Source organism: Linepithema humile, chromosome 6 (assembly GCF_040581485.1).
Source record: "Linepithema humile isolate Giens D197 chromosome 6, Lhum_UNIL_v1.0, whole genome shotgun sequence".
Taxonomy (NCBI): domain Eukaryota; kingdom Metazoa; phylum Arthropoda; class Insecta; order Hymenoptera; family Formicidae; genus Linepithema; species Linepithema humile.
This window is the reverse complement of record NC_090133.1, coordinates 20,080,033-20,106,636: the sequence shown is the minus strand read 5'-3', so window position 1 is coordinate 20,106,636 and position 26,604 is coordinate 20,080,033. Positions and strand designations below refer to the sequence as shown.

Sequence of the window (26,604 nt, the reverse complement as noted above, 5' to 3'; positions counted from 1 at the left end):
TCGGACGTATGTGTGTGGGATGGCGGCGACGGCTGTATTGGTGTATGTGTCGGGCGCGCGCGCGCGCGCGCGAGCGCACGTGGGCCTCGGTGTGCTCTGTCCCCAGCTGCCGAGAGATAACATCCAATTTGCGCGCAAACCGCCGGATTTCGTGCGGGGCAGATCCTCGACTCGCTTGCTCCGCGGCTTGCCTTGTCCGCCTCCTCCTTCTCCTCCCTCCGCACGCTACGACGATCGTTGATCCAGTTCCTTACCGTTTGTTTTATCGCATGATAATATATATTTTATCATGATTTATTCACGTCAAGGAACACGCGGACAAAACTGGTTTAAAAATTACAATATTCTTTGAGAATGTCTTTTCTTGATTTCATATAATTTGTTACATCTAAATGATGTTTGGAGCTATAAACGATAAATTTTTATAAACATCTAAATTTTATGAGAAAAAAATGTGGATATATATATATTAACTTTTTTAACGCATTTGTTGCACTGATCTTTTCATTCTAGCTTTGTTTTTGAATTTTGATATTACGATGTCACATTCAATTCGCGCATCTCGACCCCGGTGCGCCGCGCAGATTATTTTACATCAAATGCGACGTGAAGTAGCCCAGGCACTGACCGCTTGAATAATTAGATGTGGTTTTGACTTGCAAAAAATCCTCCGGCAAAGCGGAGAACCTGGAGAAAAGAGGCCACATGCTGCGTACGCGATGCTCCCAGCTTCTTTTATAAATGCTACGTACGCGGAATATAGGATGTTCTAGAAAATCTACGACGTAGGTATTATAGTACGGTGATATTCTCTGCAGTTTGAGATGATTTTTATCTTTATTAACATTGTAATCTGATTTTATTTAATCTTAGTATTGTTTATTCTCCAAAATTAAAGGGTTTAACAAATCAAATCTCGGAAGAGTAAACAGATAAAAATTAATTTTGGGCAAACTTTGTACTGTTCTCACAGAATTAACGATTCAGTTACCAAAATATTTAATATTTAATATTCGAAAATTACAATAAGAGATAGAGCAGATACAATCTCAGTTTAGTCAAAATAACCTAAAATTTAGAGAGAGAATATCTCGTTTCTCGTTTATCTTGCTGTCGTTACATAGATATTCTCAGATATCCTGTGTAATTGCAAAAAGGAACCTGCCGCTCTGTACAAGGATGGGGTTACTTTCGCAGATTGCTGAGGTATTCTCTCTGTAAATATGATATTTCTCTCGGAGATGAAATATCTCTCGTTGCTTCGGCGGAGCGGGTTTTTCCTCGCGCGTCCTCACGCGCGCATTTTCTTATCTGCTAACGAAGAACTTTTCACCTTTGGCCTTTTTGGCATCGCGTTCAACCAGTCGCCGATAACTTTATGAATAATTAATAGCCAGTTACCACCTGCGGAGCTTTTTGCGTCGTTAAAATATATATCGCACTTGTCCATTTAAACTCTCGACGCTATAAAAGGCGATCCGAGGCCTCGCCTCAGTTCGCGAGACTGAAATTGCTTGCTGCTTGATCGCATCTTCCTTGCGCTCGCGGAGCATAAATACGTAAAACGCTTCATTGTCTGTTATAATTGCTAGCTTCGAGCAATTTATTTAACATAAAATAGGAGCATAAGTATTTAGAACGCTTTATTGTCTACAATAATCAATAGCCTCGGGCGATCTATTTTATCGGTTCATTAAAACGCGCGTTTTTCTACTGTATTATAATCGAGATACAAATACAGCGATTTTCTTCGCGTTTTGACAGATGTGTTTTCGTCATTTCTGTAATTGAACAATTAATCTTCAATTTTCTTTTAGAGACTCTCAACTTGCTCGAATTAAACTCTAATCTAGCAGCGATGCCTGAGCGAAGACAAGTTCGTTAAGTGCGTTTAATCGAATTAGGACACACGAAAAGTACTTAATAGACAGTGAACGATCTCCTCTCCATCGGGAAGAATAGCTTTGCGCCGGGTCTGAGTGCTTTGCGACTCTAATTAGCATCCCCGAGCAACGGCGGATCCCTTCCTTATGCCAAATGGAACATTAGCTCGTCGACAAAAATCCATTGCAACGTCGACTCTAAATTAGCGACACGATGCTTTCCACGGGAAATATAATTTCCTTGCGGTCTGACCAGAATTTCACCGCGGAGTAAATAAAAGTTGCGCATTGATTTCGAAACACACTGTGCGACAGTTATATATATATATATATATATATATATATATATATATATATATATATATATGTATATTCTGGTGAGCTGAAATGTTTCTAAAATTTAACAGAAACAGATTTTTCAAAGTTAATATTTTTCACAATATTTTTTCCTTACAAATATTTATTCTTGTAATGTCAATACGCGTTTCAATATTGAATCGCAGTATCTTGAACGATCATTGATAATGGATTAAACTTTGCTCGGGCTTACATCGCACGTATAAAGAGCTCTTCGTCGTATTAGAAAAGCGGTAGATAAATTTCATTATGCGCCACGATATGACGGCACCCATCACGCCGCTGTTCGCGTCTGACCTTCTAAATTAAGGAGCAATTTATACTCGGTACATTGTAAACATAATTAAGGGTCTCGTTAACATGAGCAAACGATAGAGCAGATTTCAACTTCTCATATTTCTCACAGGGAGACACGAAACACCATCGCATCGTTGCCAAGAGACCGCGAGTAGTAAAAACCAGTTCGTCGTCAGACGCCGCTCTGCTTATCTGCGGTCTACATTAATGCTCTTTGGTTTATTCATATTTCATTTCTCGCTACTTCCAGTCTAATATGCAACTTGTTAAAATAGCCGGATGTCTTTGCAAACAAACGTAGCATAGAATTTTTACTTATTATTAATTGTATGTTTATTTTTGTTCATAAAAAAACGGAGGAAAAACGAATTCCACGTTTTTCCTCTCGCGTTAGATTGTTAACTGCTAAATTGTGTGCTAAATTCTGTTTTTAATGTTTTTTTCATAACGCGAGAGTTGAAAGAGTTTTCAAGTAAATATGGCCGCGGTGCAACTCGGATGTTTCGAAGATATATCTTTACACGTGATGGTAGCTAAAAACATAAGCGGGTTACCGCAAAAATTGAAAGCCACTACTTGAATTATGGGGCGAATCCGGCCGTTACTACGAACTTCTTGAAAGTTCTACCGACTCCGCGGCACACTTTCCTGCTGTTTTCAAATTGGCCGCGCCACTTCCTCTTGATAAATAGCCGGTTTCCTTCGGGAACTTTTGTATTCGCGTAGCGTGCCTCAATGCTATTTTCGCGATTTGCCGAATCGACGTTGTATTTTGTTCGTTCTTACTTCGTTTAACCCGTACATTTGCTCCGTCACTATCGGCGTCTACTTCGCCAGGGAACAGAGGCAAACTTAGCGTTTGAGTTCAGTAATGCATAAAAGTGCCGTCCGAAAAGAGAAATTTCTGTCGACAGTTTTTAGCGTTCTCTTTGTGGAAAATGCTTCCTTTGCGACATTTCGCGATACCAAATGCACCGGGAAAGAGAAGAAAATATTTCCCGCGAATAACACGTAGAAATGAGTTACACTAAGATTTAATATCTAAAGATACGATCTAGTCTCGACGCCAAAACGATGCACGAGCGGCGGCGGGCGAGGCCGGTCATGCATATTTACTTGTACCGTGATTTAACGCCGAACAAGATATTCCATTACAGCTTTAAAATTTATAGCACTGGCATTAAAAGTATGGCCTCGTACGCGGCATATTTGCCGCAACTGCCGCGACATAATTTCGCCCTAACTTATATCATCGCGCCTGTACTCTTTTGTCGGCCGTAACGTGCGCGCACGACGTAAGATAGATGACGTGACACGGCACATAGCTGCACGCATATAATCCGAAGCCTCGTGAATTTTGGATGCGCCCGTCAGGCGCACGTAAATAGAATGCGATATTTTGCAACATGAAACAATAACGAGGCGGCGCAACGTGTATGCGCTCTTTGTTCTGCGATACCGTGCGCCGGGAGTTGGCGGCGTCGGTGGCGGCGGCGGCGGCGGCGGCGGCGGTCTGCCATCTCCCCTACCGTCGGCGCAACCCCGGTTTACCTATCCGTCGGCTTTTTCTTTTTATCCGCTCGTAAAAATCACGAGGGCTTTCGAGCACGATTTGCATCCTCGAAGGTATCAGTACGATGCGGCGCTTCAATCCGGAAACTTTTTAAAATCACGTACATATTGCGAGGAGAAAGAGAGAAAGAGAAAGGGACAGAGTTGCGTATGCGCGCGTTTGAGTTTTCCCCTTTCTCGTTTTATTTCGCGCTTTCTCTCTCCCTCTTCTTTCTCTTTTTCTCTTCATCTCTTTTTCTCCTGCGCTCTTTTTTTTTTTAACGTGGGCAAACGGTAAATTCTTTGTATCTTTAATGCATGAATTACGGAATTGTATTGCCCCGCGTTTACCGTACACCCCCTGAAATTTCATATTCCCATACGCGCGTTTGCAAAATACAGTCTCCGCTTTTATCCGCTTGTAAAATTCTCCCGGGCGCTCTCGCAATTTGCATTTTGCGAAAAACCGAAGCGAGACGACAACTGCGCTAAAATTGTTAAATCGCATGAGCATGTCCCACGCATTTTTTTAACGCTTTTGCAAAGCGAACTGTAATTGAAAAAAAAAAACGAAGTTTTTACCGAGAAAAAAATTGATTCTTTTATAAATGAGGAGAGGTAGAGTGGCGTCATACGATAATGGGTGCATCGGGGATAGAACATTACCCACGGAATTATTTTTTTTTCCAAGAGCTATGGATTACAGCGCTCGTTGTTTCACGTGCTTTAGCGAGTCTGCGTGTAATATTATTGATTAACAGTTCGCGGTACGTTACAACGACGCGCGTCGCTGATAATGGAAATTCAGCTCCGACAAAGCGTAATGGAATTTAACTAAACAATTTAATGCGATTTAACTAAACTTAGTATTTATGTATTAATAGCTTGATCGATATTTAAGTATTATTTAACGCACGGGACAAAATAGCGCGCATTCGACTAAATCGGTCAATTTAAAAATAACAAGTCCATACATTTTTCACGGACTCGAAATAACTAATATTGACACGCGTTTTGAAAAAAATAAATAGAAAATCTCGAATTATGCGAAAACCAATAATACACGATTGTTTGAACTTATTGTCAAATATTGATTATCTTGCGAATATTAATAGATATCGCGATTTTCGTCGCTTTCTGAGCAATCCAATTTCGGAGCTTACAAGGTTTGCAAACCGACCGATTCAATTAATAGCATGCCACCGATGTATTCTGAGAGCTAAAGAGTTCGAGTATTCGTGCTTAAGGGAAATAGCTGCCGGTTCCATTTGTAATCCTACGTTTCGTGTCATGTAAACGTTGAAGCGGACATCGAGACAGGCACGGCATGTTACACATAAGTGTACTTGCTTGGCACGGGACAAAAAGATGAGAAAATAGCAGTCATTAGTCGAAAATGACATCAGTTGTCGAATCTTCAGAAAAAGTTTCCCTCGAGAAATCGATCACTGGTAATCGATCACGCGCACAGATTTAAAAGGCTATACATTTTTCATGTACATCTAAAACACAATCTTTTATAGACATTGATTTTATTTAACTTTAACCGGATTTAAAGCGTGTGGTAAAATTTTTATTTTAGACTTAATATATTTAAAATGTTGAAAGTTCAAAATTATAAGTAAGTAATGCGATGAATGATATGCAAGTATTCTTCGATAATTAACTTAGCAATTTGTCGCAGATTTTAATAAAACATTTTTTTGATATTTTATATGATATTTAATTGCTAATTATTTTATGAATTATTTTTACATGTGCACATAATTAATGAAATCGATTCTCTTGGATCTAGTTTGTTAGTAATTTTTTTGAAAAAGAAGTTGCATCAAGTATTTCTTTATAATTATTCTTTTTTATCATACATATTGGTCTAATTTTTACGACGGAAAGGTAATTAGCGTCAGTACTTTGATATTCCATTCTTGATGAAACTTCCGAAGTAACGTACATCAAGCCAGTCTTTTGCCTCGTAATTGGAGCTGTCCACTGCTCTCTTCTTTCTCTTTGCCACTCCCTGCGACAGCCCGTGATCCTTGGAATGCTGTTATCCCGGAATCGCGAGGACAAAACCGGATATGCCCGGGGAGGAGTCACGAAATCCCGAGTTCCAGACTCCTAAATTATTTTCCCCCGGGTGAAAATTATTCATGGGCCATCTCGATCTTGGCAGAAATCTTGGCTTCGCCCGTTAGCTCGCTCCGTTCTCATTCTTATTTGTATTCGCCATCCTTGTTCCTCATCTCGTTAACCAATGTCGTAAGTTACGTTACTTCTTTATATCGTATACTCGCTAAAGGACGTCGCGGTTCTACGCTCGCGAAAGTCTCCTCTTCGATATGAGAAACTCTCTTACTACTCTCGCAATGACCTCGAGTGCGCGAAGATCTTGTCGGTTTAATATTTAAATGCTCCCGACCCGTCGTCGCATGTATGCACAGTGCGTTTTATTTCCGGCTAGCGACGTCGTCGGCGCCGGCGACGAGTCGGGCCGCTTCTGATTCGTGTCTGACCATTTTCAATTTCGTACCACTTGATGTCTTTCACGCCTTACGTCTTTACGCTCCATATGCGGTATATCTCACCGTCTGTATTCACCGATCGATCTCTCCCGTCTCTCTGATCCGTGATCCGTGTACACTTTGTCGTCAAGTGTCGGGCAGTCCCGTGTCCGGTACATGTGTGGGATACGCGTACTCTCGACGCTTGCGGTCTTCGTTGCTAAGATAACGCACGCTTTTCAATCTCCACTAAAGAAATACGTGAGAATCGCATAAATTTTCCTGAATCGATAAAGAATCCGCAATCAAACGCGCGAAAGGTGTACTTTAAAGTAAGAAGATTCAAGAAGTTAATTGAAATTAATCGGAACGGCTATACAATCGGCACTCTAAGCGGCATTTACTGAGCAACCACTCCGAGCGGCTCTCACCTTCTCTCTCTCTCACTTCCGCTAATAGTTTAAAAGGTCTCCGATGCGCCGATTATGAGACTTGAGATACAGTTCTTTCCGAAGACGACGAAATAGACCAACCGCGCGCGCGCCACGCCTACTGTCTTTTTCAGCTTCTGTTCTTCTGCGCTCCTTGCTCCGACAACATCTTTCTCCGCGAGTTTTCATTCCATCGGCCTGAACGACGAGAGAACGAGGAAGAAGAGAAGACGGGAGCGACGAGGAGGGCGGAAAGTACGAGAAGCGAGGAGAGAAAGAGAGAGAAAGAGAGAGGTTGAACTGACAACCGCGCGAATGAATAAATAGAATGAATTTAATTTCCCTCTTGAAACGTGCATTCAAAGAGTCTCGGAGATGCTCGGCGGTCGCAACGACGTCAATAGCAAATACGTGCCGGGTGCCGGGATGAGGCGGAAAAATTGCGGCGAAGGAAGGAAGGAAGGAAGAGGGACACGGTGGAGATGGCGAAGGCAAAGTGCAGAGGATAGCGGGGGAAGATCGACTCTCGCGGCAGGACAAAACGGCCGAAAGAGCCGGTATTACCGAAGCCACGGGGCGAAAACACGATAACACCATTACCCCCGGGGGCATAATGAATTTATCGCTGGCAACTTAAGGACAATTAATGCGGAACTTTTGACGTATTGTTTCGCCTCTTCGTGGGTGGCATCCGAAAACGGCCGGCGGGAGTCGACTATTTTCCATTCTCCGGCGGAGGCCGCTCCGCTGTCTATTGTTCTGTAAGTTCTGCGAGCGGAACAGAGGGGAACGCTATGGGGGGCGGGAGGGGAGGATGAAGGAGGAGGACGACGATGGTCTTTTACGATGGTGCATCGTGCGGCGCAAACTGTGCGCCATTTTCACGGTAAGCTTCGAGCGATGTTGTGATTTACCGTGTACGTTTCTTGCGTTTCTTGTTTACGAAGCGCTCACTAACCTGTCCTAGTTATAAGTTAACCCGTGAATGGTTATGCGCGAGAAACCCTCGGGCAAAAAATTGTTTTCTTCTTGCATAGTCATTGCACAATTTGCTACGAGCATCATTATCTATTTACGATAACTAAAAATACGATTAATTATATTTTGTACGATATCGAACAATATCGGTTAATTGTACTTATTACATTAAGTTTAACAAAAGGCATTTAAGTGATAAAAAAAAAAACCTTTGATAAAACGATTGGGATTTCCAATGCCACTGATCGGTTTTTATTTATAGTATCCGAGATAAACTGATCGGATTATTTATGATTCGATAATGCACAGGTCTCCCCTTTTCGACGCTTACAATGACAGCGCTATTTTCTCTGGCAACATCATTTAAATCCAACGGACGCGCGGAATTGGTAGAAAGGAGTATAATTTCCTGAGGTGCTCGGCAAAATATGTGTGCACGGAAGCCTCCTTTCCGTCCTGCATAGACAGCGTTGATATATAATACATATATTGATAGCGTGTGTGTATAAAGCGCTCGAATATGAGAATTTCAAATAATGTTTCGAAATGCGATCACATCGAGATAGCAACTATCGTCGCGTGATACATTTCACTACTTTAGTCGTAGAATAAATTTAACTAGGATTGTCGCATTAATTATTTAAAGTTTAACTTTTGCACCGGTGGTATTAATTTCTAGCATCATTAAGTATGTTAATACATATTATAGTGATGTGTACAAAATAATTTTATATTATAATTGTATACCGCGCGAACTAACTGTTACTATTTTCAATCGCGATCCCATATTGGCGGAATACTAAATTTAACTAAATAATATAACTAAATTAATAATGTTAAATATATTAATTATACGTGACGTTATAGAAAATTGCTTTTGTAATACATGTATAATACGCCCGAGATCACGTTTAGAATGTAAAAAATATAACGAATAATCATTAATTTTACGGAAATAGTCATTGAGAAGAAATATTAACCGGCTTCAAAAATTAATCCGGACAATTTAATTGTTCTATATTCGTATTTATAGCTCCGAGTCGATAATAGAAACGCGACTTTATGGCTTGTTCTAACAATTATAACAAATTTTGGATAATAGTGTCTATGACAACGGTCATGTAGAGAGAGAGAGGCAGAGCAGAATTGGGTGGAGAAAGAGAGAGAATTGCGCGTACACACCCACCATATATAACATCACGTACGCAGAAATTGCGTATGAGCTTCCGGCGCCACTGTTCGACCTGTCATCGACACGCTGCTGCACCAGCGATATCCAATTAATTTGCGGCCATTATTAAAATTAAAAGCGCATGTATCATGTCGAAGCAGTCTCAAGCGTGCGCGAGCCGTGCTGCGCCCGCGCGATCGCGTGAGCTTCCACCGTCTTTCCTTTCGAAGCCCCTGTGTTTTTTATTCGATAACGGCAAATAGAGCTGTTTCTGCTTAATTATTAGACAGCCGTATACATCGCGCGTGGCTTACCGTAACACGCTATCGTATTTACAAACTTGCTTTTGCAATTTGTATTAATTACACGCCCAGTACGCAATAACATCGAATCGAATTCCCCGATCTCTTTCTTCGAGATAATATAAATTCTGCATGACAGTACGCGACGAAGATTCGGCATTGTGTTTCGAGATAATGATAATTTATTGTCGCTCATGAATATGTTACTCCCTCTTGATAACTCAGTGCTACCAAATAATCATTAGGAGTACCCCAGCCCCTCATTCAACATTAATCATAAGTACGCTCGGGATGGTTCGGGACAATACATAGTTTCGGGAAGGGAATGCTCGACGCGCGGGATTGAAAAGCGAAATCCGCACGCATTTTGGTGATATTAAATATTTTATTTTATTACCATACGAGGGAGAGACGGGCCATAATTTATTTCATTCCCGTAATTCGGTAATTACGGATGCGCGCGTACAGTATCGATCTATCGGTGTGCTGTGCTGCTGTGCATTAAAGCCCAGACGATACAAAATCGATCATTTATATATTCGTTTTTCGGTTATAATCGCTTTAACGGCCTTAATAAACCAGCGTTACATATACAATTTACTTTGCCAACTATAATCTTGCGCCATTTTTGTTACGTTTTTAAAAGCTCATCTTTTATGAATCGCGCGAAATTGGTTTTCCGATGCGGTACACGAATTACATTTGCTGAAAAAAAAAATTTTAATTGGATATCATGCGTTCTAGGATTCCCCTCTCCGCGCTTGGTCCGTATCTTACGGGGGGCTTCTTGACGTACCGGGATATTTTTGCGGCAACAGGGTTCACCGCCGCGTCTCGCGAACAGTCACTTTATAAAATGTGTTTCTACGAACGGCACGGAACGGCCGGCAATATCAAATGCAGATATCGCATTTGTTCACGACCGCGAAGGAGAAATATTGCGCGGAAGGCCCGACGTCCTTCTGAAATGTCAACGGCTGGGCATCTGAAAATCCTAACGTGTGCAACGCGGAAGCGCTCGCGGAATGGAGATGTCAGGTTTCATAAATAGCTGCATTTACATCTGACCCGGATAGGATATATTCACCGTGAAATCCGCCAGTATAATGCGGTTACTCGCAACGGAACACTTCCAAGGAAATCGGATTTTCCTGCTGCTTGTCTCGCGCGGAATAACCGTCCAAGTTCGTCAAACTATTCGAGATCATCGCCGTGCGAAAACATCTACTGAATTTTAACAAATGCAAATGATGAAGAAGAACAATTATTCGTTATATTATTATTCAATTCATAAAATAATACGGGTTGATTTATTTTCATTAAACTGTGGAAAAATATGAATTACGAGCAAACTCGAGTCAGTAACAATCGTATTAAGCTTCGAAGAAAAAAAGATTTCACGTTTATGTTCACAAGTGTGTAAAGTATCGTCTTATTTATCTCATAATTTTTAGCGCGCAAAATGTTGGATTGCACGAACGTTTCAGGAAGAGTCCGGGGGGATTGCGTATTTCCCTCTGCAATCAGATACCGCGAACGGCAAGTAAAATATCGCACCTTCACCTGGAGAGTCATACCTGGTATTTCTTCGCAACATATACAGCAACTCCCTTTCTTCTTTCTCTCCTTGTATTTAAACTCTTCTTTCGCTGCCGGCAGAGCATAGACTGAGCGGCACCCACCCGCGACCGTTTTCACGTCGCTCCGTCGCTCGGCTCCTATACATCATCATTAAGTCCCTCCGCCCCCCCCTTCGCCGCCTTCACCTCCTTCATCTCCCGCCGCGCTGGCACGCAAATCGCATAAAACCGGAATAAAAATTTAATGACCGCCACGGTGGCGCAACCGCCTCTGCCCTTTTCGGCCACGTGAACACCACGCTTAAGTCGGACGGGAATATATTGCTGGACGCGGAGAATCGTTTGTCACACGCCAGCGTGTGTATAGATACGGTCGTTTCTACAAAATTGAGCGGAATGAGGCTGTATTTTGACGTGCACGAGGGGATCGTCTTGGGGGAACGATTAGAGGAGTCTGTATCCGTCCAATAAAGCGGTCACTTTACTCCTTCGTTTATCGCCGCTGTCTGCCTACGCGATTATCATAGTCTAATAGGGACGGCGGCAATTTCCATTATCCACCGAGACTGAGATAATCGCGTTAGAGCAATTAGGCGGACCGCATTACTTTATAACATTTTCGCGCCGTGGCGAAATTGACTTTATTCACGTCGTCGGAGAAAGTGCCCGCAAGATATCATATTCGCGCTTCCCGCGCGTATTCCGCACGTCACGGCGGGATATCAAGCGAATATATATGACGCGCGAAAGAAACACCGTCAAATTTCCATACCAACAAAAATATCGCGGTCCGTCAAGAAGTTTTTTTTTTTATCCTGCGAAACGATCGAGATGCGCGCTCGAACGGTGAAAAATACAATCCGATAGTCGATCAATCATGCGAAATGGATCGACCGAAATAAATCTGGGTTGTGTGCGCGATATGCGCGCCTCATGCGCAATGTGGATATCGAAGGTCCGACGAAGGCTTCCCGTTCCACTTGGAGTAACTCCTTGCGAGGCGAACCTAGTGGCCTATTAGTCACGTAATAGGACGCGATTAGTTCACGACGACGGATTACCGAGTCCTTTTCCGCGGAAGGCTCTCGGGCATCGACCGATCATCGGAACGATCGATCAGTCGGTCAGTCAGCGCACACGCCAGCTGCACCGAATTCGAGAAGTCACGCGAATCGTTCGATCTCGGTAACGAACTTGCTTCGCAATCGCCTTAATCGAGTTTACAGGATAGCGGGTAAACGCACGGTTAATCCTTAGTTACCCCTATAAAATCCGCGTGTGCAGCGAGTATACGGATACGCTTTGCACACAAGCGCGCAGGAATGCACGAATTCACTGCGCTTGTGTGCGCTTGCGAAGCGGTTAAGTATCTAATACCATGAAAAAGGATTGATAAGCCAACAGGATGCAGACGGGATAATGCGCGATAGTGCGCGCGACTGGAGCATACATTAGTTTTACGTTTTGTTTTATGGCAGTTGCTCGCAAAGGCCTTTACACGTCGTAGATAAGCGCGGATTATGTTGGGGGGATAATTATTTCTGGTGACGACCCATGATACAAAATTGCGCACGGTAATACTTTAATATACATCGCACTCGAAATGATCTCGCGCACATGATATGTTTTGCATGATAATATGTTAATAATTTGCACGAGTAAATATCTTTTACAAGTGTCGTTTGTGTTTCTCTCGCATTATTTATTTTGCTTGTTTCAAACGGTTGCGCATGTAGCGCTCTTACTGCTTATTTGTCGTTGCTGCTAAAACATAGCGGTTAAATCATCCAAAGGAGCGTAACGTGTACGCAAACTATAGCATGATAATAGCAATTTTGCTGCAATTTGTGCATTATTCTGTTACATATAATGTTACACGTGAGTGTATAATATTAAACCTGCAATATATTGAAATGTATTGAAAAATATATATGAATATACATATAATTGATATATATGTAAATATGTTAAAATAATTTCTGCCGAGCTGCTTTTCCGTCATCTTTTGCAGAAATAAAACGATCAAATAGCTCAGAAAAAAGAATTGTTTATGAGTTTTCGTATCTTGCAAATGAGAAATTTTAAGCCTGCCATACCGGACAGGAATTTAATATCTTTGTGAAGGAACTAAATCAATATATGACAAGTCTAAAATTCTTAATTTGCAGGATGCGAAAGCTCTTCGATAACTCTTTTTCTCTAAGCTATATCTCTTTTTTATTTCCGCAAGATGCAAGCTCAACAAGGATATCAGAATGTGATATCGAGCTCTTTCGCAAACCTTTCGAGAACCGTGCACCGTAAAACCATTTCAAATGTTAGTTTCTGGATAATGCCGGCTCTTGTTGGATTTAATTTTAATTCGCTTTCCAACGGTTTTACGATCTCTATAAACGTAACTTAAAGCGCGATTGCCAATTACCGCATGCGGGTTTCTTGACATAACCGTCGCTTCGATGTAAGTGCACATCTATAGACCGTGGCCGCCATATACATGAGATTAAGGTGGGTTTAACGGTCTCGTTAATCTATTAGCAACTATGCAGTGTTTCGATATTGCGGCCGGCTATGTCTTGATACCTGATGTCGTGTATGTATTTTACAGCACTGTCGTCCGGCATAATGTCGAAGAGCCGAGTCTTCCGTTATTATTACGCTGTGAACTATGCAATGGAAATTATTTATTCCCGTATATAAACTATTGCCAAAGCGCTGCATATTACAAAGCTTTTATTTAATCCAGATAATTTTAAATAATTTTAAAATATACGCGAGATAGCCATTACGCGTTGCCTTTGAAGTATCTACAAATGAAAATGTCACGGCTAATTACAATTGCAATGTAAAAAAGAAAATAAAAATGACGTTTTACATAGAACAATTGTTTCTTTTACCGGGCAAATTGGATGAAACGGAGCGTCAAATTATTCCATCGACACACCCGCTCGCGGAGTACTGTTTTTATTTTCCGGTCGAAACATTTGAATTTTCGCGAATTTACAAAGCGACAAATATGCATTGCCCCGCTCTCTCCGCGTATGTTAAAATTATCAAAGTCAATGACGCATCGAGCGTATTAGCGCATACACATCCATTTACATCGCGTTCCGCACAACAGAGCCGGCGCGCATCTGGCTTGTATCACATTATTACCATATTAACGCCGGATGATTATTAGTTAATCTTAATTTAAAACAGGATTACGAGCAAGTTTAGGCGTACGTATTTCGAGATCATAAATGATAATACAAGCTTTATATTTCTATACATTTTTTTTTTTTTCTTAATTTATCGGAATTTATTTTTCTTTTCTTTTTTTAATTATCTTTCACGAAGCAAGATACATAAGTTTATCGAACGCAGTTTACTTTTTCTTTGTTGCTAATTTCTTCATTGCCGTCTTATCGCAAACTTGATGTTCATTCTGTCTGCATTAGAACCGCCTAACCTGATATTTATAAGACTAATATGTTTTCGAGCATCGGCGAGAGCTTCACGACGTCATATTCGCGTAAATAGCTTGGGATGTCTGCTTCTCTCTCAATTTTCTTGGGAACGTGAAAACGTCGCGCGTTTCCGCGACGTTTGCCTTCCGTATCTCACTCCCTCAGCTCCGCGTCTTCCTTTCTCTGCCTCCCACGCCTCCAGGACCTCCTTCGTTAACTCAGTTAAGCCAAGTTCACCGCCGCCGACTCATAGGCGTTACGGCACGCGAGCGACATTTATAATATTCACTTTGTGTCTACCGTAGGAGAGGCTGCCGTACGAAGCGCGCCGCCCGGAAGTTGCGGCAGGAAGTATCGCCGCGCGCATGTCGTCGCAGACGCGCGAGGGGCATGGCGAGCGGGAAAGGCGGGCGGGAAAGGGGGGAGGGCGCGGTTTCGCGCCGGTGGGACAACGGGAACGAGAATTGAATTTACGATCTTGGGCGCACAAAGCGGATGCTCCAGTTACCCGGGCCACCCGATGCCGCCATCCAGATATTGTCACTCAAGCTTTAACTCTAACAATAGCGAGGTATATTCTATAAGGAGGCGAGACAGGCCACGGTGTTTAGTCTACCACTGGTGAAGGCGAAGCACCACCGTCGCGCCATATAATTCCGCGCGTGACTGCGGTACGCGGATACGGCTTCGCCGCGCGGAACGACGTACGTACGCGACGAGTGAGCGAAAGCGCGGACCGCCAATTCGCCCGTTGCGACACAATTAATTTCTCGGCAAATTTACCGGGAGATCAAACGAACCGCTCTGGGCGCGAGCTCCGAGCGCGTTTTTTAATTCGCCACGGTCGTACGCTCGGCCAGACGCCAATTGAACACACGTGCTGCGGAGTTCGCGAAATATTGTATAAAGTGTGCCCGCGGGAAGACGCGGTAATTTTACGCGCGTGTTTACGGCAAGGAACGGATCTGATGTAATAAACGTAATGCTCGGAAAGTTTCCGCGCGGTGTTCGGTCAACCTCCCCATTTCTTGCGACCCGCTTGTTCCGCGCGCAGTTTATGATAAATGGAGCGTTACGCGCGAGATGAATCGGAACCGTGAAAACTATTGCGCCTTAACGACCTAATGTTCGCGAGGAGGGTCGCTTCCCCGCGTAATGCGTGCGCTTATCTTCCTTGTAACTTTACAAAGCGGATATTGCGTTTCCATCGACTCTCGCCACGACCGTAAACCCGGAAAGGCAGTCCTCTACGCGGGGGAGTAAACGCGATAAATTCTTCGCAGAGATCGCGGCAACGGCTGATACCGCGCGGGCCCTCGAAACATACGCCCCGGGCGTCGGCCCGGTCGTATCTTTTACGATTTACACGGTTTCATCGAGTTAGTGTACTTACGTGAATTTAACCGGCTCGGTGCGGTGTCTAAAGCCTCTTTATCGTATATACGCTATTGCGTCTGGATCGTAAAGGATATCGATCCCATCCGTAATTTATGTACACAGCGTAGGCACACACGCGTTCGCTTGCTCTCTCGCACGCTCGTGCGCGATAGTGCACCGGATGGAGCAGCGCCACCCTCTCGAATGTTTACGGTGATTCGCGCGGCTGGAAAACGATAAGTCAGGTACGCGCTCGTAAAATTATTGAACGAGCCGGAATAACTTGGATTCTCGCAATGCGAGAAAGGCATCGCTCGGTTTGCGGCGCAGGAATTGTTTCGTTGTGTAAATAATACTATAAGCGGGTCGGAGAAATGAGTTTAGAACCAGCTCATACATTACGTTTTCACTTACCCAACATCTTCATAAAACACCGACCGCAACCTTGTTATTTTTAAAAATTCGCAGAGTATTACAGGTAATGATATTCATCGCGGAGAAAGCGTTCCACTAAGATGCATCGTCGGGTGCACTTATTTTTTTCCTTTCAGCGCCGCGCAATGAGTACGAATTGCAGGACGCCCGGAGAAACATATTTCAATTACGCGAGAATTATAACGCGCTTCCTCGCTAACGGCGATTTATTAGCCGCCGGAACGATCCGCGAATTTCTTTTTTCCTCGCGGCGCACGTATTAACGCACCGGACGATGAATTATGATTGCATTCATAATTTATGATACGCGTCGCGACGTCCGTCCGTCCGTCCGTCCGTCCGTTCGTCTATAGTCGAAAGATTAAATTCGCCGCGAAAGATATTGGACAGCGCGCGCGACACCGTCCAATCGTATTACACGCTGCGCCACTATCGCCTTATACGACAGTCGTTCAAAAATTGCTCCGTATAAATAAATCTTTATCTCGACGAGTCGCGATCCGCTTTTGTCACGAATTCGCAGCGGTGATCGCGTCCGACGAGAATACGTCATTCCGCTTCGGATGAGAAATCCCAATCGTAATCTCCGCCGCGATAACTCCGCCGGCCAAAGGGTCAAATGTCTCCCGCGGCGACTCGCCCAAGATTACGGGCTACGTGCTGTGCAGCTGCAACATATTTTCGGATACGCCCGTCGCTCGAGTGCGCCCGCTCGCTCCCTCGGCCTATTTGACGGACCACACCCTCCGTGGGTCGCGCCGATGGGATTCCCTCTAAATCGGAATATCCCGGCGAGGCGCGACCAGGCACGCTTCCCAATTCGTATTTCATGACGGGTCAGACGGCCGGAGCTTTTCTCACCGTTCGTTCTTCGCCGGCCATATTCCATCCACGAAGCGATATTCTATCCGGCTTCGCCGTTTCTCTATCAACCGCACACCCGCGTCCCCCGAGAGAGAAAGCGACTCTCGTGTCGCCGCCGCCGCCGCCGCCGTGTAGACACCCGATTCCCACCGCCCCTCGATGTTTGCACAAGGTTTTACGATGTTTGCCGTCCGCGACGGACCCTTATTGTTATTTATAACGACGGACGTGTCCGTAACGTTAACCCGTCTAGCTTAATGAAACTCGCGGATGAATTCCGCACGTGTTATTGCGCGCAAACAACTCTCGCGTTCTCCATGGCGGAACGGAGCGAGGGAAAATTAGCGAAGAAAATGAGCCGTTGAAATCGTAGAATTGATTGCAGCAACATCGATTAAGTGATAATCGAAGTTAATTTGATTTTCTCTCTTCAGCTATGCTCGGAATCTCGTTCATAAATGAAGGAGCAAATCGCTAATTCATGATTAGTTAACTCGGATTATCGGCGCTTAATCAACTTAACTGCCGCGCGGGCCGTGCTGTTGTGCGATTTACACTGTCGCGTGATCGTTCCGAGTAAAATATTACGTAGCGCAAAATAGTAATAAATGCTTCCCCGCTTTTGCGGCCGTAAATCCGAACCCTCCCTGCGGCAACGCTCGCGAAATCTCGCCCGAGTATCTCTCCCATGGATGCGTATAATTCGCGTTTCGACGCACGATTCAAGGAGGTATTTGGAATCCGTGCTGGGAAGATTCTCTTCCCGCGTTAGTCGGCGATTCCATGAAATATACAGTTATGGGGGCGTATTATAAACTCAAGGGTGGATGCTGGAACGAGGGGATGGGCGAGCCTCTTCCATCCCTCTTGCCTCCCTTAGAGCCTGACTGCACCGCGCTACTCGAACTTCATAACGAATACCGTCAGTGAAACTCAAACTTGACGCTTTGGAAGAGAGAGCGGGAGAGCGAGAAGGCGAGAGAGAGGGAGAGAGAGAGAGAAAGAGAGACTCCGAGCGAATCGATAAGCTCCATGAACGATATGAGGAATCGCAGGGTACCGGTTGGAACGATAAATCGTACGCCCAACTGTACTCGGAGAAGCGATAGGATTACCATTGCGGTATCGATTACGGACGGTACGATTTGTTACTCGTAAGTGCCGAGATACAATATCAAAATAAGATATGAAGGATGCGAAGTAAAATACACGAATAAAATAATAACTCTCGACGACAGTAATAATTCGGAAATCATTAACAGCGGCGAGCAAATTACACGAATGATAAAGAAATTGCTTGATTTCACGCGCGAAAAGCTTTTGTCTGCATTATTTCATCATGTATTCGTAATCGTTATGTATTTTTAAACACATCGGAATATGTTTTGCTGACGCCTGGATGTGTTTTGGCGTTTTCAGGATCTGTTATCGCATTGTATCAAGTGGCGTATCGAAATCAATTGTATCAAGTGGCGTATCGAAATCAATTGAATACACGGCTCGTCGATGTCCGCACGTAATGCACGACAGCTGTAAACAAAGAGAAATCATTAAACTGATTTTACAGCGCGGACCTCACGCCTCATCGACCCCATTGTGTACAATGATACCCCTTTTACCTCTTTTGATAACACCACCGGGAATCATATCGCAACGAGTTACATAGAATTTTCCAAATTGACGCGGATAATTTAACACCGCCGGTACTGGCTGTCATCTCGTTACATTGCGTGGAAATGTTGCATTCCAGTTTTGATAATCCATTTTCGAGCGCACACATCGGCAGTGACAGTCGAAAAACACCTCGCAGTGTAGTCGACAAAATTTATCGAAAAAAATATGTGCGAATTTTAACTATGTAATCAGCGACGAAAGAAGACCGGTCTTCGGGAACACGGTTTATGGATACTCCATCTTCTAAATAAATTAACGCTATAATTATTAATGTTGCAATTTGCGTAGAAATTGCACGGTACTCCTGTGGGATCTGTTCGTGGCACCCTTTATGACCAATAAAATGGCGTCAACAGGATGTTTTATCGGTTAAGTTGAGCACAGCTGGGCGGGCAGACGGGTATCATTGAATCCTGAAATATTAAAATGTAGTGACGGAGTGCGTACAATGTTACCCCTTGGTAGATATCCAGAGGGTGGAAACGGCGGTGGCGGAAATACAGCAGATATTGAAAATGCCCTTCCCTTCGCCTTCGCAATTCCCGGTATCTTTTTTGGCGGCGAAAGGACCGGGTGGAGGGAGGGACGGAGTTAGACATTCCCGATGCGGAATCAGGTAGAAGAAAAAAAAAAAAAGAGAGAAAGATACTCGATCGTGCAACGGCGGCAGATATCCGCTCTGTGACTGGCAGGAAAATCGTCTGGCGCGCCTCGTTAATGATTACAGCGTTGGGCACACGCATGCGAGTACGGTCGACGCGCGTATGCGTCGCGCCGGGGGTGAAAATAATTAGCCATTCTCATTTCTCAACGACGGGACAGCCATACGACCGTGATATTTGATTGGCTCCGGTCGTAATAAATTTCGCGGGGCTGATATTAAAAGCGCAGATGATTACGGAAGACACGGCTCGTCATAGAACATTGGTAATCGATGCATTATACGTAGATATTGTGCGCCGAATCTTTTTATCCATCCGAGTATTCACTTTTTTCAATAAATTTTTTGAAAACAAGTGGAAAAAATTTGTCTATCAGTTTGTAAAATAATTTATTATATATTATATTGTACATACATTATTTTGTATTAATGTATATAATTAATTTAACGAGTGGACACGTACGAAACGTTGCGACACATAGTACATAATTAAATCGATTGTGCCATATATTTGCTTCCTAGATATCATTTTCGTGATTAGCGGCAAATATTGTATGTACATTGTATCATCTGTGTTGGCATAGTTACTTAAAGCCGATGTAAGCCCGAAGAACCGGTATAGAATTGTTTCCACCTTAACTTTCCCTCAACAAGTAGCTGGGTGTGGTTACTCGACGATGTATACACGACCGTGTTGCGCGCGAGGGGCGCTTGTGTATTTAATTTCCAACGAAACGAATGGAATCGGTGGTTGTACTACTGGTGAGAGATCGAGAGCGCGGAATAAAAGTAAAAAAAAGAAAGAAAAAGAAGAGAAAAAGACGGAAAAGGAAAGGTAAGAAAGCGAGAAAAACTTGCACAATCGCTTTCGGCGGCGCCAAATTCGCCCTCGCAACCGGTTCCACGGCACCGGTTATTCGTGTATATAGGATCCTCTATCTCAATTTATAATACGCCAAGTCCGCATGCGGCGGCGGTGGCTGCGGCGGTGACGGTGGTCGCAGCGGCGGTAGGACGAAAATCTTACCGAGCGGAAAATGGTTTTTCCTGGAAAATGTGGCGTGCGCGCACAATACCACCCATCGACGATTCGATGTTATCGCGAAATTGGAACAGCAGATCTTAACTGGCCGAATGCGCGACGGAGAAATCATTATCATCCTTTGGTAACTTTTTACAGCACTTCCTACGCGTACGTGTTATGTATTAAGAACAAGCTCTCGGATGAAGATTTGCGGATAATCCTTCTTTATTAAAAATATCAAAGTTCGATCGTTCGAAATGAATTTTTATCGCGATAAATTAATCACGCCGATAAAATCGAGCGAGCAATATAAAATAGCTCGAATTAATCATGGTAAAATTCATATTTATCACGAGACAGATGAATATGAGATTTTATTTCGTACTATATAAAACGCGCGGAAGTTTCGCTGAAAGCGTTGATACGGGGTAGCACACACGAAATTTAATTAATGTGAATTTATAAAATGCAACCATTCTCTAACGCGTGTTCCACGCGCAGTTTTGCCGTTGGAAAATAATTTGCAAGACAATGGAGCGAGTAATTCTCGTGTGATATCTAGGTTTGTAGAAAGGCGCCGCCTTTTGTACGTTGATGACGGCCGATTACATACACCGGGATGCTTCGCAACCGAACTTAAGAATTGAATGGACGCAATTTTGCCCGCTGCTTCACGTTGAAGGCGCATTACGTAAACACGCGTTATAAAAACATCTTTACGCCGGAACTCGTCCGCTTTTATATTAAAATCCTGGGCATTCTTCTTTTATCCGCGCCGTTAATAACGTTAGGCGCGTTCCCATTTTACGTCTCGCGGCATGCAAATATTTTTTGTCCCGGAAACTACTTTAAACGTGTAATAACAATAGAAAACGTGCAACAAAGGCTCGGATAATCACTGACCCGGATATATATTGATCACATGTACGCGCGCAAGAACACTCCTGTCCAGACATACACACCTACGTGCAACTCCGTAAATGAGCTGGCGAACATGAGAGGGGAAGGGGGCGTTTTGAGCGTTTCTTGTATTTAATTAAATATCTACTTTGTAGCTCGCTAGAGGAAATTTTTAACGCGGCTAAAACGTTTCTCGCCTCCTTTTGTGCTCCGCTCGGTTGTAAAAAGGGATATTTCGTTGACACGTTCATCGCGAACCGTTTGAAGAAAGAACGGGAGACAGGATCCAAAGAAGGATGTCGATGTAGTGTCAACTTTTCTCCTTGCGAAAAATCAACCTATCAATGTTACATGACATCAAAAAGGCACCGCCACTTTTTCCTCGCAAACTCGAAAGGATATTTATCAATATATTTGACTTCATCATACAACGTCATAAATTTATATCGAAGACAGATTGTGTTATAGAAAGCAAACATTTTTTACTCATACACGATCGTCAATCATATAAAAGGGGAAAAGGGAAAAGAGAGACGGCAAGACTAGTTACTAGACGGGATACGTCTTCGAGTGAGCCAAAGAGCGAGTCACTGCCATCCACAATTCCCCGAGATGATTGGCACATTCGTCTTCGGTCCGTCTCGTTGGCCGTACGCCGATCGGTTTCCAATACGCTCCCTAATTCCTATATATCTGTGCAGGACGTTGTCACTCATATTTGACATGTTTCTCAGAATATATCCTGCGGCATTTGCACGCACGATGTGCACGCAATCGCCCGCTGACGTATACGTATAATCACAGTTCGTCCACGAGAGTAGAATAGCCGTAGAACGAGAAAATGGTTTTTTTTTACCCACGTTTTATCCTATCGTCATCGTGCGCTGTGGATTGATATGCCGGACGTATAAATGCAAATTTAATGTAAAATTTTTTAAAATTTGAGAATATCTATTTTTTTCCACCATTACTTCCACGTATTTTAATTTGGAACATTTGTGTAATACTTGGGTATCTTTATGTGTGTTCAACGATATTTTACAAAGAACTGTGAAAACTACACTCTTCTGTACGTTTCTCGTATTTGTCTGGCCACATAGCGCTATTACCACTGTTCCGGACTCGCTCCTTTTTTTGTTTTCAGCCGCCATAACTATACGTATACGCCCGCGGACGTTGTAATATCGTCGGCCAGGTGCCGATGCACGATATCCATTCCTGTAATATTCATTTTCTACGGTAAAAGCCCTCTCAGCGACTCTTTCAAGCTCGGATATCGGAAAAAACGAGGCATTTCCGTTGGTAAATGTCACGGAGGTTGGTAGATGGGCAGTGCCCACATATTACCAATCAATTTGCCTCTGTCGATACAGAGGTGGAGAGTCTAGCTAGGAGAAAATATCAGGCTAACTGTGCGAGTGAGCGGATACGGCGGAATGAAAGAGAGAGTGCGAGAAAGGGAGGGAGATGGTTATATAGGACGCTTATGTGCGCGGGTATGGAGATGGCCCCTCCATCATATTTAACTGAGATAGCCAATCACTCCTGTCACTAGCGGGTGATAGATTATTTTAATCAAGTTATTTCACCCGAAACCCGATTATTCTCGCCGATAGATGCTCGAAGGCGTGTAGGTGCGCGTGAACGTATACATAAAAATCAAATTAACCGTTTGGAGAGAGAAAGTCGCCGGCGCTCTAACTCAGAAACAATCGATGGGTGTCTGCGCTTTCGCAGCAGCTTCATAGTATTTAAGTCGGTTATTAAATATGAATTATTGCTTTTAAGTCTCTTACAAATTCATTACGCCTGTCAATTTCTGCAGTAAAATTTTCGACATCTCTATTAAACTGATCTTTTTTTTGTAAAGAAATAGTATTTCAGTTGTTTTATCATATTTGACTTTCTTCTGGAAACAGCGGCAGTACGAAGTATAGCGTGGAATTTTTGTTGGAAGATTTTGCGCCGCGTGAAAAGTTTATCTCGAGCTACCTCACGCTCGAGTGATTTTTTCAATAATTTGCGAACGTCGGCTAAGTATAAATCGCTAATTTCTGTGTAGCTATCTTCTTCCTTTTTCTCTTCTCGCTTCTTCGATAATCTATTTTTTAACTCTTCTGATGACGAATTGATCGACGGCCGGCTACGTGAGTTTCCAAGTTCTTATCGAGTCTCAAGGGAGATATCTTTCAATATCTCCAAGTTCATTCGTACGAATCTTTTTCTCCACTTTCGTTACTTCATTATTAATATGATATTCTTATTGTGCTTTGCAATGTATAATGGAGCAAGTCAACTAAAACTAACAAGAGATTTGTTTACGAATGAACTTCATGTGGCTTTATGTGGCATTATCAATGTTAATTAATATAATGGATTTACGTAATATATAGTGCTTTATGATTATTTAAAAAATATTAAATATGATTTATTTGACGTATTTATGGAAATTTATGTGTGTGTGTGGATTTATTATAAAGAATTATATATGTAAAAATAATGCACAGATGAATTATTAGAAAGAATTATTAATTATTATCCGAGCTTTTTGTGTACTTTTCAATTTCCAGCATTGTTGAATTGCGCCATAATAATAAAACAGGCCCGACAAAATATGTCGGTTTCTCGGATTTTATCACGACGGCCGAGATAGCAAGAACAATAATTTGATTCTGCCTGGGGGCCGATCTCGGATCTCCTGATGGGTCGTTTTCGTGGCTAAACGCTCTCTCGTCCCCTTTCTATTTCTCTCGGCAAGTGCGCAAGCTTCTTCTTTTAGAGTAAGCGTCGGTTCCTCTTTCTGCGGAGAAGACCGCGCAGTTTACAGAAAATACGAGTAGCTCGGTTGACAGGGGTGGGTCGGAGCTTTAATCCGCTCTTATTTCCCGGAATCGTTCCCCCGCGGTGCGATCTTTATGACAAGGTTGTACCATACGTAGGGACATTAGGTATGTTGCTGTAGCGAGCGTTCGCGAGAGGAGCATCGGTGTAAAGAATGTCCCGCGAGTCGCGCAATATTCCCCACAGGCTCGTAAGATTCTGCGGTATACAAGTTGTATTCGTTGTTCTCGTTCCTGAATAAATTACAGGCAAAGATGTGCGTGCGAAAACATTTTATACGAAAAAGTAAACAAATGAGAAAGATAAAGATTCAAAATTTCTCTACTACAATCTTTTATAATTTTCTACTTGTGCAGCCTTCTCCGCTAGCTCTTTTTATTAATTTGTTAATCACTCTTTTTATTATTTCTTGTAAATTTGACTCGGGAAAAGACAAAAAACTCTTCTTAAAATCAAAAATCGTTCGAATAAGTTTGCGCGTGACGTCGGCTATTAAAATATTCGCGTTCACGAAACGAGGACGCATCGGCAGGCCGCTAAAATGGACAAGCGTCGGCTTGTTGCCGCTTCGCTCGGAGGATTATAGTTACTTCCGTTTTCCCCGTTCGTACGGTGTCCTTTTAAGCGAGCTCGCCGAAACGCGGCGCGACGCGGCGGCGCGGCAGGAACGGTAATTAATTAGTAATTATATCAGCGGCTGCCCCGGAAAAAGCCAGTCCGCCTGTGCGCGCGCTCGCGTCCGCCCGCCCGCCCGCCCGCTCGCGAATGTGCGAGAGGACGAGCGAGCGGAATGGCTGGTTGCTGTGCACTGACGACGAAACTCTCCCCGATAACTTTGCTTTCTGACCTAACTCCAATTTCCGTTAATTATACCGTGGCTACCTACTTCCTCCCCATCTCCCCGCTCTCTCTTCTCTCTAACTTTCTTTTTCCCCGGCTTTTCCCCTTCATTTCCCTTAATTCTTTCTCCCGTCTCGTACCACCTGTAAAAATCCTACGGTAAAGGTTCGCGATACTTTGCACGCGTCGCTGTAATGCCGATAACGGTAATTGTGCATCGCCGTGCTCTTGGATTGCACCGCAGAGAAAGAAAGAGAGAAGTTTGACAATTTGAGGTAAAAAGAGCGGTTTATTCATTATTAAATAAAAGAAATGTTCAAAGTGACTATCGCGAATAGATTGCGTGTGGAATTGTTTTGCAAGATGCATTTTAATATTTTAAGACGCTTCTTATACGTTAAACACTTTTATATTAAATTTTCTTCATCAACGAAGCATTAAACAAAAAACGTTACGCGCGAGAAAACACAATCTTAGATTTAATTATCGCTTAACGGAGAATTGGCATCCTTTATAAGCAGTACAACTAGTAGCGTATAGACGCGTATCTCTCCGTGTAACTGAAGATGCAATCGCGACCGGAAACAACGCAGTCATGCGATATACCTGCTATTAGACACTGACATTACTCGAAGACACTCGATACGCGTTCTCCGAGCGTAATCTACGGGGGAGACGCGTTGAAAATTAAGAGCCGCGGTAATGGCCGAACGTGTCCAGGAACAATCCGGTTTCCGATGGCGAGAGGAATCAGAGAGGGGCTCCTATTCACATTGACGTATTAGCACAAAGGCGCGCGTCCGCCCCCCCCCCCCCTCCTCTCTTGCTCTTGCTCTCGAGTATTAATAAATCTTATCCGCTGTCGTTTCCATCGACTCCACTTTCGCAACTTCAAATCGCGGAAGTAAGTCGGTATCTTCTTATAGCGAATTCGCGAGATTCCTCGTCGTCTTTCCCACTTTCTTTCCCTTTCCTCCGACCGTCTTTATCTTCCAGCCTTGTCTACCCACTGTCGATTCTCCGCTCATCTGGGATTCCGAAACACTTGGACTTATTAAATGCAAAATGCTTCCGGCAAACAATGCTTAATCGCGACGTCGCTTCTCGTTGTAATCCTCGTTGCTACAGATGCAGACGCGAAGGAGAGAGGGATGAGGACAAGGGCGGGACGAAATGATCGTACGACGAGGAGGAGGGAATCAGCGGCTGCTCTTACCCGCTCGCGCTTTCACGATAATCCGATCTCTCTAAGGAGATTCTCCATTTTTACAACTTTGTTTGAGCTCGCGGCGGGCTCCATTGCTGACGGGCATTCGAAATATTCGCGGAATCTCGGATTTACGCTCGCGGGGCCGTGGAAAACCCGGCGGAAAAGACGCTCGAGGAGGGGAGGGAGGAAGACTGTTCCGCGCGAAGCAGCGGCGATGGCGACGCCAACCATCGGCGATCGTCTCTCGCGGCGAATCTATTACGATTATTTCAAAGTACGGA

The 26,604-nt window shown here is 43.5% G+C and overlaps 1 protein-coding gene across 5 annotated transcripts in view; it reads left to right on the top strand.

The window, feature by feature from the left end:
- The window catches only part of LOC105678911 (uncharacterized), a 264,119-nt gene that overhangs the window by 172,932 nt on the left and 64,583 nt on the right, over positions 1-26,604 (top strand). The gene's annotated exons all lie outside the window — the stretch shown is intronic.